The sequence below is a fragment of the Loxodonta africana genome, chromosome 20, assembly GCF_030014295.1.
Source record: "Loxodonta africana isolate mLoxAfr1 chromosome 20, mLoxAfr1.hap2, whole genome shotgun sequence".
NCBI classification, from domain to species: domain Eukaryota; kingdom Metazoa; phylum Chordata; class Mammalia; order Proboscidea; family Elephantidae; genus Loxodonta; species Loxodonta africana.
The window spans coordinates 70,125,668-70,136,573 of NC_087361.1; the positions used below are offsets into that span (position 1 = coordinate 70,125,668).

Below are 10,906 nucleotides of genomic sequence, written 5' to 3' on the forward strand. Positions count from 1 at the left end.
TACTCCTATTTGCAGATGATATGATCCTGTACACAAATCCTAAGGACTCCACAAGAAAGCTACTGAAACTAATAGAAGCATTCAGCAAAGTGGCAGGATACAAAATTAACACACAAAAATCAGTTGGATCCCTCTACATCAACAAAGAGAACTGTGAAAAGGAAATCAGGAAAACACCACCATTTAAAATAGCTCCCCAAAAGATAAAATACTTACAAATAAATCTAATCGGGGACATAAAAGACTTATACAAAGAAAACCACAAAACACTACTGTAAGAAACCAAGAGACCTATATATATGGAAAGATATACCATCTCTTGGATAGGAAGACTTAACACTGTGAACATGCCAATACTACCCCAAGCAATATATAGATACAATGTAATCTCGATCCAAATCCCAACAGCATTCTTCACGAATGGTGCTGGTAAAACTGGGTATCTGTAGAAAAATAAAGATCCATACCCCACACCATAAACAAACACTAACTCAAAATGGATCAAAAATCTAAATATAGAACCTAAAACTATAAAGATCATGGGGGGAAATTTTGGGACAATATTAATATCATCTTTATCTCTTTAAGGACAATTATCAGTCTAATTTTAAATATTTCTATTCCAGTGAAGCCTATATGTTATTTTTCTCTTGAAATAGCTGTGCTTGCCAACTGTCTTTGTTATTTTTCCCCCTAGAAGATATCACCTACACTGACAGGCAAAGCACATGGGGAAAACCAGACTCCAGTCCCTATCAGCCCCAGTGAGCTGGAGCTAAGAGTAAGGCAAGAAATGAGCACTAAAGTGGAAAGCCCCAAGCATCAGAAAACCACAACCAGTCTCCAGCTCATAAAATCACTACTGAGATTAGTAGTTTCTACCCCAGGTACAAGCTACATTACGATAGGGATTCAGCAAGACATAAGGGGCAGGGATCTGTCTGAGATCAGGCAGTCTCAATCTGCTTTTTCCTCAACTGCTCACGAGTTATAAGCTTCTGAAATATTCTAATTTACTTGATGAAGACAGCTGAAGAGCTGTGCTTTAGAAAAAAGATAATTACAAGGTAACGGGACAGAAGATAAACTACAGCAGTCCATTACTTCCACGCCCAGTTGAAAGCGATGTGCCATTAAAAAGATACTGATTTAAGGGTCATGGAAGTTCATACCAGGGAGAAATTACTTTTGATTGCAAGGTACAGGAGGAAGAATTCATGGAAGGCTTCATTAGACGAAGTGGAGATAGGACAGGAAGGATTTTAAAATGGAGGAATACTTTCCAAGGAGAGAAAATATCATGTGCAGAGGCACTGATGAAGGATGTATGTTAGAAAGGTCAGCGGGTGAGCTTGAATCCAAAGCAAGATTTTGTCCCTTTTCTACTTATATTCCCTTTTGAGTACAGCTATGTGTTTCTTCGTTCCAAAATTCTTACTGGGTATCAACCACAAGCCAAGCACTATGCTAGTGCTCTCCTCCAGAGGGAGACAATGACTTAATTTTGACTTACTGGCAACAATATGTAGGATAATTTGCAGTGGAAGACTAAAACCAGCGAGTGGCCACTACGTGCTTGATGATGTTTGGAAAACCAGCCACTAAGTGCTTGACACTGCTTGGAATGCTCTTAATTTAAGGAGTTAGGAATTGTTGCTGCTAGGTACAGTCAAGTCAATTTTGACTCACAACAGCCCCATGTGAGACTCTCCGGCTCTTAACCACTACAATTCCTGTGTGTGCTGGGTTACAGCAGAAATTTTTGACTGTGGGTCAAGGTTAAAAATGTTTGAAAGCCCACTTGTTCTTAAGCTGGTATCTTAGTCATCTAGTGCTGCTTTAACAGAAATACCACAAGTGGATGGTTTTAACAAAGAGAAGTTTATTCTCTCACAGTCCAGTAGGCTAGAAGTTCGAATTCAGGGCGCCGGCTCCAGGGGAAGGTTTTCTCTCTCTGCTGGCTCTGGAGGAAGGTCCTTGTCAGTAGTCTTCCCTTGGTCTGGGAGCTTCTCCACACAGGAACCTCAGATCCAAAGGACACGTTCTGCTCCCGGCACTGCTTTCTAGGTGGTATGAGGTACCCCTCTCTGCTTGCTTCCCTTTCTTTTTTATCTCGAGATAAAAAGTGGTGCAGGCCACACCCCAGGAAAACTCCCTTTACATTGGATCACGGATGGGACCTGGGTAAGGGTGTTACAATACCAACCTAATCCTCTTTAACATAAAATTACAATCACAAAATGGAGGACAATCACACAGTACTAGGAATCATGGCCTAACCAAGTTGACACATATTTTGGGGGGACACAATTCAATCCATGACAGCTGGTAACAGGGAATCCAAGGTCGTGGGGTGGGTAACCTATGTCACAAAACAATGTGTGTATTGTTTAATGCAAAACTAATTTGCTCTGTAAACCTTCATCTAAATTACAATTAAAAAATTTTTTTTAAAAAGAAAAATGTTTGAAAGCCACTGCCTTGGCACCTGTCCCTTCTCCTCTTCAATACTTGGAAAATTCTTACTCGTTCTTCTACCTAGGTCAAGGCTTTTCTGACTCCCCACAGGAAGATGATGACACCAGAGCACCACATTATGTTTTTATGTGTGTCACCTACAGGGCTGAAATCAGACAGCAGGAAAAGTCTTACACAGCTCTCATTGTTGAAGAGAGTGTAGCTTCTACCCTGCACTTAGTCCAAGAGACTCCTTACACCTCATCCTCAAAAACAGCTGCCGTCGAGTTGATTCCAACTCAGAGTGATCCTACACGACAGAGAAGAACTGCCCCATGTTTCCAAGGAGTGGCTGGTGGATTCGAACATGCCAACCTTTCAGTTAGCAGCCAAAGCTCTGAACCACTGCACCACCAGGTCTCCGTCAAATATCCACCTTTAAAGACATCGATGATTCTGAGACTCTAACTAAAATAAATGCTTAACAGAAGTTAGCAGAACCATTCTCATCAATTCCTCCAGGCCCTAAGGTCCTCTATTAACACTACTGTAATCTCTTTCAGCTGGATACATGAGAGTAAAAAACATCTTTTTATTTTAAAAAGAAACTCCTATTCAGATGTTGTTTCAGCTCTTACTAGGTCTGTTACATACCTACAAAGGTGTGTAGCAGGAGCTTACTCCAAAGGTTTGTAAAATAAACAATAAGCCAGAAACGATCTAAAAAGCCATCGAGAACTGGCTAAAGTGTTGCGCCACCCTATAATGCAATACTATCCAAGCCTTTAAAAGATGTACTCATGTCACAACATGGATAAACCTTGAAAAATTATGCTGCGCGAAATAAGTCAGTCGCCAAGGGGCAAATACTAGATGATCTCACTTAAATAAGAAAATATATAGAAACCAAAGACTATTAATGGCTCCCAGTGGTGGGGGGAAAGGGAAGAGAAGGAGTTTTTGTTTGGGGGGGTGGTCACTGAATTTATGTTAATGGTGGTGGAACCTTTTGAATGAAGATAGTGATAAGGTGACACAGGAAAAATGTAATCGATGTAACTAAGCTGTAAATGTGGAAGTGGATGCTTTCACCACAAGAAAAAATAAGAGAAAGTATTATATGTAGACTTCATGGAAAGCTGTCCGCGATATTGTTATTGAGCAACAGGACAACACATACAAAATGATCCCACTGTTTTTTAAAAATGTGAATATGGGCAGAAAGAGTCAGGAAGGATATAACATCAAGCAGTAACAGTAGCTAGCCTGAGTAGGGATGGTGGACTGTTAATTTCACACTTTAGTATTGTTTGCATTTTTTTTTTAACAACAGGCATGCACTATCTTTTTAAGTGTAAAATAAAAAGTTGTGATCCTGACCAGTATTATGAAACAAAATTTTGTGAAATGAATACTTTCAAACTAAATTCTTTCATATCAGAAACGTATGAGAAGCGAGGGTACTACACCTAAAGTGAGGCGTAGTACTACTTAATATCTAAAGGTTCGAAGCATCTCTGACAGATTATTTCTTCCGCGTGCCCACATCCCAAGGCTTAGGCCAGCTTCCTAACCGACACAGATCTTCACCGATGAAAGCAAAGAGCAGCACCCTATCCTCCTAGCGTAGCTTTCGAAACAATGATTTTCAAACTTGAAGATATTTAAGAATCGCTGGGAGGTGTGCTGATTAAAATACATATTCCCGAGTCCCATCTCCTTCTATTTTGTTCCGGGAGGCCTGGGTGTGACTCCCAAAATGGACATTTTCAAACTAGCACTCAAGTGCCTCCGACGTGGATGGCCGCTGTCCTGAAAAATACTCCCTGAAACCTTAAGAAACACTGGTCTTTCTCCCTGCCCGCCCGTCTCTCACTCCTCTTCTCCAAAGTGCCTCGGTATTCCAGTTAGAACATCGTCAATCCAACTCTTTCGATCTCAGGTTTGTAACCCGTTGGCGGCAACGTCATAACGCTCCGCTCCATTTTCTTCAGTCAGGCTCCAGTTCGCGGACGCGGGAGCTCGTCTTACAGCCCTTCCCCCACCGCCCTTCTTCCGCCCGACGCGACCGTCCCCGAAGCCGCCACCCACGCCTCAAGCTCCTCCCGCCCGCTGCCCACCGCCGGGGCCCGCAGACTCGGCTGCGCCGCCGCCCCTCCCCAGGCCGTAGCTCGGCTTCCCACTCCCCGACTCCCGACTCCCCGCATAGGAGACCAAAGACTCACACCTCACAGCCGCTCCATGAGTCGCTCTTCTGCCGAGCCCAGGGGAAGGAGCGTCTGTCACAGAGCCCACGGCCTCGGCAGCATTTTGAAACGGCGAGTAATGAAGGCGCAACTTCCGGCATCTCAAACCCAGCCCATACGAGAGCTTCCGGCGAAGCTTTCGGAAACCATAGATAGGGCCGTTGGGAGGACTGGAGAGCTAGAAAGGCTCCGCTCTCCCTACCATAGAGCAAATGCTAATCCGGGGAGAGAGAGTCGCAGGAGCTGACGAGTAAGACTTAGGGTTCGGAGAAGTCTCAATGTCTGTGATAATTACAGATGTGCTCCCACGAGATCAGACTGACGGGCGGGTGGTGGAATCCTCTACCTTACCAAGCATGATGTCCTTCTCCAGAGACTGGTCCCTCCTGATAACGTGTCCTAAGTACATAAGATGAAGCCTCACCACCCTCGCTTTTACGGAGCATTTTGGCTGTACTTTTTCCAAAATAGGTTTGTTCATTCTTCTGGTAGTCCATGATATACTCGATATTCTTCGCCAACAATTTAATTCAAGTGCATCAATTTTTCTTTGGCCTTCCTTATTCATTGTCCATCTTTTGCTTGCATATGAGGTGATTAAAAATACCATGGCGTGGGTCAGGCCCTCTTTAGTAATAGGATTTTTCTTCTTTATGTTAAAATGTAATCCATACCGAAGGCTATAGCCTTTGATCTTCATCAGTAGATCATTACCTCCCCCAACTACCTAATTTCATTTATTTCAACGTGATTCGAAATGTTTGAGGATTTCACTGAGCCGAAATACATGGTCTTGCAGTTTCTATTGATCCTAGTTTAGCATTTTAAAGAACAAGGAGTAAGTTTTCACTCTTGCCAATATGAACACTAATTATTTGAAGACAGCTACCCACCCCTAATCCTCCTTCCCCCACCCACCCCACCCAAGTTAAGAATCCTCATGACCATTCAACTACTTATTCGACCTGACTTCAAGCTCCCTTGCCACCCTGTTTGCGAGATGGAAAAGCATCAAGTTCCGGAAAAGCATCAGTTTGTCCTGTTTTAAATGTGGCTCCCAGACCTAGATACAGACCTGTGCAGAGTAAAATGGGACAATAACCTCCCTTAATTTGCATGTCGCGCCTTGCTCTAGTTCTAGTGTAACCTGTATAGCTGGGAGATCCAAAATTCTGTACATGCAGTTGGAGAATTAATTTCTTTTCCACAATTGCTCATAGAGAGCTTGAAGTCAAAAACCATCCCCCTCAAAAAGGAGGGAGGGCTTTTTTAAGTGACCTGCTTCAACTGTTTCCCCTATTCTTTTGTGCAATTAATTTTTTTTTTTTAATTCTCAAACAAGAATTTGCTTTGTCTATTTTAAATAGTATCTGGCTAGTTTGGGTCCCTGCCTATCTCCTGGAGTCTTTTGGAATTCAGATCCTGACATGCAATTCAGTTTGATGAAGAAAAGATGCTCAACTTTACTAATAACATGGAAATATAAATCAAAACCACCATTAGAAATCATCTCACGAAAATCAGATTGGTTTTTAGAATATCTGACAAATGCCAAGCATTAGGAAAAAATGTAGAGCAACAGAATTCTTATACATTCTTGTGAGGAATGTAGACTGTTGCAATCACTTTGGAGAGCACTCAGACATGATCTAATAGAGCTGATGGTGGGAATAGTCCGACCAGTTCCAGTCCCTCAAGTGCATATGGAGTCGAGTACAAGAATGTGGATAGCAGCATTGTTTGCAGAAGCAAAATAAAGAAATTATGGTGTATTCATTCGTATATAACAATTCGTTACACAATTACGCAATTCGATATACGATTCAATACTATGAAACAGTGAAAATGAACTAACTGTAACTACATGAATCAATATCAGTGAATTTTGGAAACTTAATAGGCAAAAATGTAAGTTGCGATAGAATATAGTTTTATGCCATATGTAAAAAATTTAAAAGCGTAACAAATATTGTTTAGTTTAGTACTATATGCACATGAAAGTCCTGAAAGTCTAAAGAGACGCATGACAGGAATAAACACCAAACTTAGGATAGTGGTTCCCTTTAAGGCGAAAGAAGGCGGTTGCCATAAGAGGAGGGACTACAGTTAACTTTTGTACAGGTAAAGTGGTGTTCCTTAGGTAGAGTGGTGGATGAAAGATTATAGTATTCTTTATGAAGAATGACAATGATGTTTATAAATTTTTGTATGTCTGAAGTAGTTCATAACAATTTTTTCTAAATTTTATTTAGATTATTGTTTTTGAGAATATACACAGCAAAACTTACACTAATTCAACAGTTTCTACATGTACAACTTAGTGACGTTGATTACATTCTTTGAGTTGTGCAACCATTCTCACCTTCTTTTCTGAGTTGTTCCTCCCTCATTAACTTACTGCTTGCTAAGGTTTGTGGCTAATCTTTCGAGTTGCTATTGTCAATTTGATCCCATATAGGTAGTTCTTAAAAAAAGGATGATGTTAGAGAAATGCAAATTAAAACTACGATGAGATTCCATCTCACTCCAACAAGGCTGGCATTAATCCAAAAAACACAAAATAATAAATGTTGGAGAGGCTGCAGAGAGATTGGAACTCTTATACGCTGCTGGTGGGAATGTAAAATGGTACAACCACTTTGGAAATCTATCTGGCATTATCTTAAACAGTTAGAAATAGAACTACCATACAACCCAGAAATCCCACCCCTCGAAATATACCCTAGAGAAATAAGAGCCTTCACACAAACAGATATATGCACACCCATGTTTATTGCAGCTCTGTTTACAATAGCAAAAAGATGGAAGCAACCCAGGTGTCCATCAACGGATGAATGGGTAAATAAATTGTGGTATATTCACACAATGGAATACTACGCATCGATAAAGAACAGTGACGAATCTGTGAAACATTTCATAACATGGAGGGACCTGGAAGGCATTATGCTGAGTGAAATTAGAGGCAAAAGGACAAATATTGTATAAGACCACTATTATAAGATCTTGAGAAATAGTATAAACTGAGAAGAACACATACATTTGTGGTTAAGAGGGGGGCAGGGAGGGAGGGTGGGAGAGGGTTTTTTACTATTAATTAGTAGATAAGAACTGCTTTAGGTGAAGGGAAGGACAATACTCAATACATGGAAGGTCAGCTCAACTGGACTGGAGCAAAAGCAAAGAAGTTTCCAGGATAAACTGAATGCTTCAAAGGTCAGCGGAGCAAGGGCGGGGGTTTGGGGACCATGGTTTAAGGGGACTTCTAAGTCAATTGGCAAAATAATTCTATTATGAAAACATTCTGCATCCCACTTTGAAATGTGGCGTCTGGGGTCTTAAATGGTAACAAGCGGCCATCTAAGATGCATCAATTGGTCTCAACCCACCTGGATCAAAGGAGAATGAAGAACACCAAGGTCACACGATAACTAAGAGCCCAAGAGACAGAAAGGGCCACATGAACCAGAGACCTACATCATCCTGAGACCAGAAGAACTAGATGGTGCCTGGCCACATCCGATGACTGCCCTGACAGGGAGCACAACAGAGAACCCCTAAGGGAGCAGGAGATCAGTGGGATGCAGACCCCAAATTCTCAGAAAAAGACCATACTTTATGGTCTGACTGAGACTAGAGGAATCCCAGCGGTCATGGTCCCCAAACCTTCTGTTGGCCCAGGACAGGAACCATCCCCGAAGACAACTCATCAGACATGAAAGGGACTGGACGGTGGGTAGGAGAGAGATGCTGATGAAGAGTGAGCTAATTATATCAGGTGGACACTTGAGACTGTGTTGGCATCTCCTATCTGGAGGGGGGATGGGAGGATAGAGAGAGTTGGAAGCTGGCAAAATTGTCACAAGAGGAGATACTGAAAGGGTTGACTCATTAGGGGGAGAGCAAGTGGGAGTACGGAGTAAGGTGTATATAAACTTATATGTGACAGTCTGACTTGATTTGTAAATGTTCACTTGAAGCTCAATAAAAGTTAATAAAATTAAAAAAAAAAAAAGGATGATGTTCAAGGCAGACTTCTTTTACTAGTTAAGCTAAACTATTGTTTGCTTATGAGTTCAGGGGAAAATTTTGATTTAAGGTTTAAATATTATCTCAGGGAAATAGTTTCAGGGGTTCATCCAGCCTCCATGGCTCCAGGAAGTCTAGAGTCCATGAGAATCTGAAATTCTGTTCTGTGTTTTCCCCCCTTCAATCAGGATTCTTCTATAGAATCTTCGATCAAAATGTTCAGTAACAGTAGCTGTGGATACCATCCAGTTCTTCTGGTCTCGTGCAAAAGGAGGAAGTTGTTCATAGAGGCAATTAGCCACACATTCTATATCCTCCTCCTATTCCCGAATCTCCTTCTTCCTCTCTTGCAGGTGAATAGAGACCAAATGTTGAGCCTTGGATGCATACTTTCAAGCTTTTAAGACCCCAGGCACTATGCAACTAACTAGAAGTAGAACAGAAGCAGTATGTTATTAGGCCAATTAACTGGGATGTCCCATGAAACCACGACCCTAAACCTCCAAACCAAGGAACCAAATCCCGTGAGGTGTTTGGTTGTACATAAGCAGCCTCGGCAACTACTTTTTTTTTGTCCAATTCGACAGCACTGGATTTAGATATTGTTGTGAAAATATCTATCACACAACTTTTGCCTGTTCTACTTTTTACAGGTGTACAACTTATAGACAGCAATTACAATAATTGGCTGTGCAACCCTCCCTACCCTTAATGAGTGGAATTTTTCCATCACCATCACACCCCTGTTCCCCCTCCGTCCCACTCCTGGTAACCACTAATAAACTTTGGTTTCTGTACATTTGTCTTTTCTTGTTTTTTTATGAGTGAGGTCATACAATATTTGTCCTTTTGTGATTGACTTATTTTGCTCAGCGTAATGTCTTCAAGCTCCATCTATACTGTAGCATGTAACAAGACTTTATTTCTCCTACTGGTGAGTAGTATTCCATTGCATGTATGTACCTCATTTTGTTTATCCATGCCTCTGTTGATGGGCATTTAGATCATTTCCACCTTTTGGCTATAGCGAATAGTGCTGCAATGAACATTGGTGCACAAGTCTCTTTTTGAGTCTCTGCTTTCAAGACTTTTGGGCATATACCTAGGAGTGGAGTTGCTGGATCATATGGTAGTTCTATTTTCAGTTTTTTGAGCAACCAGCATACTGTTTTCCATAATGGCTGTACCATTTGGCATTCCCACCAGCAGTGGATAAAGGGTTCGAAGTTCCCCACATCCTGGTCAACATTTGTCATTTTTTCTTTTTTTTAATCTTAGCCATCCTAGTAGGAGTGAAATGGTATTTCATGGTGGTTTTGTTTTGTAACTCTCTGATGGCTAATGATGCTGAGCACCTTTTCATGTGTCAATAGCCATTTGAATGTCCTCTTTGGTGAAATGTCTATTCAAGTCCTGTGCCATTTTATAATTGGGTTATTTGTCTTTTCGTTGTCAAGTTATCAAAACTTTATATATGTTTTGGTTATTAGATTCTTGTCAGATATATGGTTTTCAAAGATACTCTCCCAGTCTTTGGCTTGTCTTTTCTTTTTTGGTAAAGTCTTTTGATGAATGAAAGTTTTAATTTTTATGAGGTTCCATTTATTTAGTCTTTTGCTGTTTGCGCTTTTGTTATTATATTAGATGATCTGTTGTTGAAAGCTAGGCCTGACAACATTGCCCATGTGTTTTCTCCTAAGAATTTTATGGTTTTAACTTGCACATTTAGGTCCTTAATGCATTTTGAATTTGTTTTTGTGTATGGTGTGAGGTATAGATTCTGTTCCATTTTTCTACATGTGGAAGTCCAATTTTCCCAGCACCATTTACTGAAGAGACTCTTCTTTCCCCATCAAATGGACTGAGCACCTTTGTCAAAAATCAGTTGAACTTAGATGTGTGGGTTTATTTCTGGACTCTCAATTCTTTTCCATTGGTCTATGTGTCTATTACTATACCAGTACTACATTGTTTTGAATACTGTAGCTGTATAGTGTGTTTCAGAGCCCTGGCAGTGCAGTAGTTAAGAATTATGGCAGCCTCTCCTTGGAAACCCTATAGGCCAGTTCTACACTCTGTCCTGTAGGGTCACTACAAGTTGGAATCAACTCGATGGGAACAGGTTGGGTTTTGGTTTTTATGGTTTGTTTTAAAATCAGAAAGTGTGAGTCCTTCTT

General features: G+C 41.0%; 1 protein-coding gene across 8 annotated transcripts in view; it reads right to left on the reverse strand.

The window, feature by feature from the left end:
- Nucleotides 1-4,819, reverse strand: part of MDM4 (MDM4 regulator of p53) — a 49,028-nt gene extending 44,209 nt beyond the window's left edge. For 5 of the 8 annotated variants that reach the window (XM_064273329.1, XM_064273330.1, XM_064273332.1 and 2 more), the window contains exon 1: nucleotides 4,685-4,819. The gene's annotated coding sequence lies outside the window, so the exon portion shown is untranslated. Of the gene's footprint in view, nucleotides 1-4,682 lie in introns of all 8 variants that reach the window. The other 3 variants (XM_064273326.1, XM_064273327.1, XM_064273328.1) reach the window with 3 other exon arrangements.
- Nucleotides 4,820-10,906: the final 6,087 nt, after the last annotated feature.